We start from the raw sequence: 8,060 nt of genomic DNA, 5'->3' as shown, positions 1-8,060 counted from the left end.
ATTACAAGACATTTTACAAGTACATTCAGAATAGCTGAATTATTTTAAAACAAACAAAAAAAAGTTGGGTAAAACATGGAAAAACATGAAAGGTGAAAAATGCAACGTAGTATATGATGAAGAAATTTCAGGACGAAGATTAATTACTTATTTGCGGCGATTAAGGGGTCAAAACATCCATTTGAAGAGAATGGAATACATCGAAACACTTTTCTTAGAATGTTTCTGTATTCTTCCTATTTTATGCAATGAAAAATTATGTTATATATTTTCTTCTTACTTGCAAGTAGAACAGAGGAGAAGTTAGGTGATACTGAAAAAACTTAGCTTTGATTGGGAAAGGTTTTAGTTCCGAAGCGAGTCAGAGTGACGTCCATTTTTCTATTATAAGGAAATAAGTAATGTTGAGGTTTAATACTGTAGTGATTGGATTTTGAAGAGTTAGGAAATAAACGTTCATAGATGGCGCTAGACAAGTAGCGCAAGTGTAATTAAAAGAGTGATGTCATTCGAGTGTTGGCTCTTGGAGGAGAAGGAGTTACTGAGCAGAGTAACTCGAACGAATCTGAAATAAATCTGTTAAGTTTTCTATTTGCCTATTTATTGAAAGCACTCACGAACCAGCCACGCCAAATACTATTAAGATGCGTGAAATTCTCATAATATTTGTAATCCTTACATTCACCTTCTATTTCACGTTTCTTACCTTCTATTTCACGTTACCTATTTTGTTGTTTTTTTAAGATAATGAATGGGATTGCTTGATGATATACATTTAGGAAAATATGTGTCTAGTTCTATTTGGACAACACAAGCTTGTTTTGAGTTATGCCAGAGTGTTTGGGGTCCAAATGAAATCAGCAAAAGTGATTTTGCTAACCACCCTAGAAATTTCCTGTGTCAAGAGAATGATAGCATTTTTGAAAAGGATATTTGAAAACTGTCAAGTTTTCAGGATGAATAGACTGTCAGTTAATATGTATTGTTTTGGTTATATGACAAACTTAATAATCGCTTGCAATGGCTATGCCGGTAAAATTGATGTTATAAATTTATATACATCTAGAGATAGTTTTGCTTATCAATATCTTTGCAAAACCAATTGAACTTTTTTAATTGGACTTAGATGTCAGTCATGAAAATTATCTTATTGTGTAAATAATAATAAGGCAGTAGATACTTTTGAGTGATAAGGAACATATGTACCATATTTGGTTTGAATCTGTAAAATGATGGGGAAATGCATAAGGTCCAAACATACAAACAAATAAGATTTTAACTTTATACATAGATATTTCGTCAGCAGCAAAAAAAAAAAAAAAAAAAAAAAAAAAAAAAACATGAAATTAAAGATTTTAAAAAAATGCTTTCCATAGTCATAATATTTTATTAATAGTCACTACTTTTAAATCTAGCAGAATCTCTGTTTTTGTTACTAGTTAGAATTAAATTTACTCGATGGCTCATATAATGTCACTTATAGAATTTAAGAAGTGAAAGATAAATGGAATTTTATTTCCTAATAAATACTCTGTGGGATTTATCTATTTAATTTTACAAACGTACTGACCAAATTATTCCCCTTTATAATGAAGTCCAAATTTTGTAAAAAGTAACGAACATTGTATTTGTTTAAACTTATTGATGTTTGTTTTCTGAGCACAATTTTTCTTAGATTCTTAAAATTAATCTGTCGTAATTGTAATTGTTATAGCATTGTATATAACTATTGAATCGATATGAATAATAGTTTAAACCAGCAGGAGTGGGTCTTTTCGAAACTTTCTCACATTCTCCAATAAAGATCTCCATCATAAAATCATGGATTTTGAGTAAGACCAAAACGCATTGGTGAACTATACGAATTTTAGCATTGATCTAGCATTTTTTTATACTAAATCTATCGTGCGAATATATATATATCGATAGGTGATATGTAGTCAAAATATCATATACCGAATTTCATTAATTTAAGTCATTGCATTTATTTATGAATTATTGCATTTACTTGCATGCGGAGGTACAGACTGACAGACGTAACCTTTCACTAGATATGATTCAAAATTTGATAAAAAGCAATATTTTAGACGTTAATCCTCTGTACCAAAAGTTATCTATCTAACTCTATTTCCTTTGAATAGATTTCATTCACAATTTGAAAGAATTTACCAATTTGGAGCAAAAGTCAAATTCTAAGTTTCATCCGCCTACTCAAAACACTTTTGAGTCATCATGCTCTCAAAGAGACAGACTGTGAGATAGATATAGAGCCAAAAATTTGTTTTTCAAACTTAAATATCTCTGAAAAGACTACATTCTTAAAAATCTCGATTTTGAAAAAAAAAAAAAAAAAAAAAAAAAAAAAAAATGGGCCGTTACAATACTTTTACCACACTTGGTACAAAAGAAAAGAGAAAAGTGCTACAATAACTGAAATTAAAAATATGTTGAATAAATAAATGAACATTCTACGAATAATGTTCTACGACTTGCGTACTACGTTTGTACCGCCCCTATTTTTTGAATATGTGTATATAATATAATAAAATCTTTAATAATCAAAAAGTGTTTATATAGAATATTAAATTACTTGCACAACATGGAGAAAATTGATTTACATTTATTAAGGAATAAAATAATGTAAAACAATTTTTTATATACTTTTTATATAAAGTTGTGATAAATTTCATGTCCATTTATGATTAGTAAATAATGATGATATGAACAGTATGCACTAATAAGGAAAGGCAGGGAAAAGCGCAAAACGAATGCAAATGAGTTATTTTTTTTTTCTATCTTTCTCTATAGATAAGTCTATCTATTTATTTTTATACTAAAATTAACATTTCTTTCAAACAGCAAAAGCTATTAAATTTTATTTCTTTCGCTCATACAATAGAAATTTCTATTTTGATGCTTTGAGCATAATGACGATTCAGAATCAAGAAAACTTTAAACATAATTTTCACTTACGTTGAATATTTTTTCACGTAAAAGAATGAAAAATAAATTAGAAATTTTCATTGTAAATATTTCGTCATGTATCGCGTGGCAATCGTTTGTAACATGTTGATAATAATCTCACAAGTGCTTTTTCACACACACAAAATTATACTACCGACGTCTAGAGAAAATCTAAATTTTGCACTTTTAAGTATAGAAATGACTCCTTAACAAAAAATATAAAATATCTCCCAATGTAATCATGGGAGTTAATCTCCATAAATTCGTGTTCCAGGAAATTTTCCCATGACTTGAAACGAGTATTTAGGCCATTGTTTATCCCTACAGACAGAACAGAATCTTTTCTTTGAAATAACACTTTTGGTATGCTAAAAGGAATATTTTAATTACATAAAGAGCAAAGGTAAAATTATTATTACATCGTTAAAGTAATACCGTAATAAAAATGTATTGTTCTGAAGGGTTTCCTATTTTTTTCCAAAAACTAATAGCTTTCGCTGTCGGCAGCATTCAGACAAGTAAATAGTAATATCGACAAACGTTTAGTATTTATTATAAATGTTCGGAGGATTTATCGTTCTAAACAATATACACTTCGCATCTTTCACTTATTCGTTCAACTGGGGGTGTTATGCTATTGTAAAATTGCATTAAATTAAATCTGCTCTGTACACTTTATTTGGCGCATTCTTTTCTTTGATGCAATTTTGTAATTAAGTCCCGTATCCTTTGCACTTTCGATTCCACGTTGCAAAAATTATGTTTCTGTGAAAAACATAAAAAGCCAGCGAAAGTAAATAACAATTCAACATTACATGGAATAGTAGTACATTAAATGGATGTTTATATTTGCAAATAGGAGAAAAAACAAGTTCCTTCTATTTATTGACTAGAATTTAGTAAGATAAAAGATATTTTATAGTAAAAAAAAGATATTGATCACTTACTTTATGATTTCTAATTTAAAGTAACGCAAAATTAAGCGTTTGAGTGATATATAACAAAAAATAACATTCTTGCTATCACATAAACCTATTAATAATTACTTAATAAAAGTTTTTTTTTTTGCCAATTTATATATTTGAAATCAATTTCTGCAAATTTCTTAACCATCAGTTTCATTTTTTTTTTCTTTTGCAGCAATTTAATTTGTAATCTGCTTTGTGTTTATTGGATTGTTGTTTTCTTTTCCGGAATTTTTTTCCCCCTGCTTTTCTAGTTTTATAATACCTTTCCTGTGCTAATTTTGCATAATAAAGCAAATCTCTTGCGATCGAAACATTTAAGACCCCTCTATAAAAACTTACGGCACCACATAAAATTCTTTAATTTAAAGAATCATCCTCTTTCTTTCTTCTGATTAATCTTCTTTCAAGTTTTCAATAAACATATCCATATTGGTACTAAGTCCACTTTCCACAGCCGCATTGTCGTGTGACAATACAAGAATTACTTTTACGATTTCTCAAAAATTAGAAGATTCTTTGGACTTCAAAACATTGAATAGAAATCATTTAAACAAATTTCTGAATCATCATTAAAGAAATCACCAAAAAGCGAATTCTTTGTATTCACTTTTTTTTTTTTCTCTTCCAAGTAAATTTCAAATTTGATCTTCGCACGATCTGACCATGCATAAATTTGCATTTTGGAATAAAGAAAAAGCAAAACAGCGATTCGCTTTTTGCATTATACTACATTATATTTCAATAAATATGGATTTAAACAAGATGCAGCTATTAAAACAGCAAAATTTTTAAACATGTGCTCAATTTTTTTGTAGTATTCTTCATATATATATATATATATATATATATATATATATATATATATATATATATATATATATATATATATATATATATATATATATATATATATATATATATATATATATATATATATATAATGATATTTTAAAATCTAATTTAAACTTAATTAATTTTCAAAGTTTTGTCTTAAATTAGCCCGTATTAATTTCATTCTAAAATATTCTCTTACTTCCTGATCCCATTCCATTTTTTCTAATTACTTAATGCAACGAAAGTCTCTTCACTGTCTTCAAAACTGCCTTCTGTTTCAAAAATTATATGTTTACATACGTACATATTATATATATATAAACTGTAAAAAAAAAAAAAAAAAAAATCTTTTTCAGTTTTTGTAGCTTTAGCAGTAGCTTATAATCATTATTCCAATATCGATTCTTTTTTCCTCTGTCTTAGAAAGTGGACTGATCTATGCAGGAGAAAAGGGGAGTGAATAGAAAAGCGATGAACTTTCGTGGCTTACCAATCGCGAATGGTGTTACTTTGTTTTTAGAATTATGACTTCCATTCTTGCATTTTTTAAAGAGATAGTTTTTCTTTTTGCCCTCATCTAAAAAATGCCAAGAAATATAAATCTTCCTGTACTTTTCTGACTTTTAAGGAAAATTTCAAAATTTCCTGCTCTCTAGATGATTTTTAAATTTCTTGTATTTTTTAGTGCCATGGTAATCTTATATATTTCTACTTATCTCCTATTAAACAGTTTTTATACAAGGTTTTACAAAATGGTCAGCATTGAGCTTTAAAAGATATATTTTATCTTATCTATGTCATATCTTAACAAGATTCAACTAGCATTACATAAGTTCTGAATTTTTCACTTTGATAGTTTTGATATACTGCTCAGTGTTCTTGATAAGAGGAATTTTACTGCTTAAAATATTTCTCAGAATGCAGCAGATTATGAACATTTTTTTTTTAGTAAACATATTACGTTTTAACTTTTGTTTCTGTCAATCTATAATGTATGAAACCAGTTATATTTTATGACTAAACAGGAAAATATATATAAATTCAATTTAGCCCTGATTTTAAGAAAATTGTAACAAGTAATAATGTTTTAATGAATTGTAATTAGCACGCAAGTATCTACTATTTTGATGTCTGAAGATTATTTAATATTCCGGTTAAATAACTGAATGAGAAATACTAAATATTAGAAAGAAATTATATTTAAATATTTTAAAATCAAGATGAAATGCCTAAGTCATTTAACATGATAAGGTTTATAAGCTAGTATGTTATCTATAAACTGCAACATACACGATGAACAGATCGTTCCAAACACGCTATTGGACATACACCAACCAAAATGAGTACTCAATTATTTCTTAGGTAGTAGGTACTCATTAAGAAAAAAAATTCTTCAACAAATTACATTTTTAATTAAAACATAATCAAATTTTTAACATTTTCTTTCCTAACTTTGGATTACACGATATTTTTTTTAAAAGAAAAAGCAAGCTTTTCATTGATACTTATTTTTGTTTTGTACATTTTCCTAAATTATAATAAATTTCTTACAAATATTTTTATTTTTATAAATATACTTTTCATTGTTTTAATCACTAAATTTACATGCAGGTGCATTGCAAGAATATTAAATACATTTTTTGAGCACATTATTGATAAGTGTAAATTAATAATAAGTATAAAGATATACAGGTCGACCTACAACATTATCATGTAATGATGTTTTGGACTAGAAATTTGAATCTCTTATTTTTATTTTATATCTATGTAGAAAAAAAAGCATCTAGCTAAAATTGAATAAATGCTTTAAATATGAAAAGACACTTTTATTTTTTTTGCAAAGCAGAAAATAAATATTAACGGAGTTAAAATGTACAATTCTCTATTAATACATACTATCAAAATACATTACATTTCTTTAAACAGATATGCAAATATTAAATAAGAGTAGATAAAAATACCACTTAGTGGAGATTTGTACATGTCTTAAATTAATCTGAACTGTACAATAATTTCAATATCATTACAAGCACATTATGTTATTTTGTTGGTTAAAGAAAAACTAAGTAAGTGCATGGTTGCATTCTCAGATGGTACCTGAGACATGCATTGTTTAAAACAAAAGGCATTATCTCGATACAGTACTTCTTCGAAGGTATGTGTATGCATACTTTAAAGAACATCAGTTTGGCACAACAAATTTAATGCCCTTGTTTTAAATGATGCAGATAGAAAGTGGAAGATGCTGAAGATGAAAAGTACTTATGAAAGTTCCAAGTATACCAGAGAAAAAAATTAAAACTGACCAAAACACATGCAGTTAAAGCTCATTCATTCTAGAGACATGATTCATGCTTTAGGTTCAATATTTTAGATTGAAAATTAATGTAAAAATGTCTTAAATAGAAGAAATGGATTAAGATGAGTTTTGTTTTACTCATTATCTTTAAGTAGAAAATACACAGTGATACACATACAGACAAAACATTGCACAGATGAATGATGGAAATTATTATTGTTGCAGAAATACATGCATGTACCCTTTTATGATATAATATACAAAGACCTTAATGGATAGTTTTATCCACCACTGGAATTGAATTCAGAATTGATGAACAGTCAGAGTAAAGTTAGGAACTACATCAGGTTAGCATGTCATTAAAAATAAAAAGAGGAAAGTTCTAGAAAAATTTGCTATTTCTAAAAAAAGGATGAAATATGAAACCAAATATGAATAAATCCAAAAATGTATTTAACGAAAAAAATTAATTTACATCTAAGTTAATCAAGATACTCAATTATAACTAGAGCTACTTATTGATGAAACAAATTCAAAATAAACTATTTTTGAATTTTTGCTAATGAATAGTTAAGCACTATGGTTTTTTTCGATGTAAATTGGTCTAAGTTACTTCCCAGACAAGTATCATTCTGGATTTCAAATTACAATTTTACTAATTATTGATAGTATTATTTTAAGCCAAAAATCAATTTTTGCTTAGAAAAAGTAAATTAAAAATATGAAAACTCATGAAATAAATTTATGTATTTGTATTAACTGAAGTAATGGTAAAAATTACAAATAATTTTGCAAATAAAACAAGAGTATAAATGCACTAAAATAACTTCTATAATTCTATAAATTTATCAGATCAAAGAATGCAAAATGTATATAATAACATTTTTAAGTCATTAGTAGATAAAAAAAATTTTGAGATATACTTTTCTAACTTTTTTTCTAGAAGTAATGAAATTATAAAATTGTAATCAAGATAAATGTCAAATAATGAGTAA

Source organism: Argiope bruennichi, chromosome 9, assembly GCF_947563725.1.
Source record: "Argiope bruennichi chromosome 9, qqArgBrue1.1, whole genome shotgun sequence".
Lineage (NCBI taxonomy): Eukaryota > Metazoa > Arthropoda > Arachnida > Araneae > Araneidae > Argiope > Argiope bruennichi.
The sequence above is the reverse complement of the archived record's forward strand: the minus strand, read 5'-3'. Positions refer to the sequence as shown.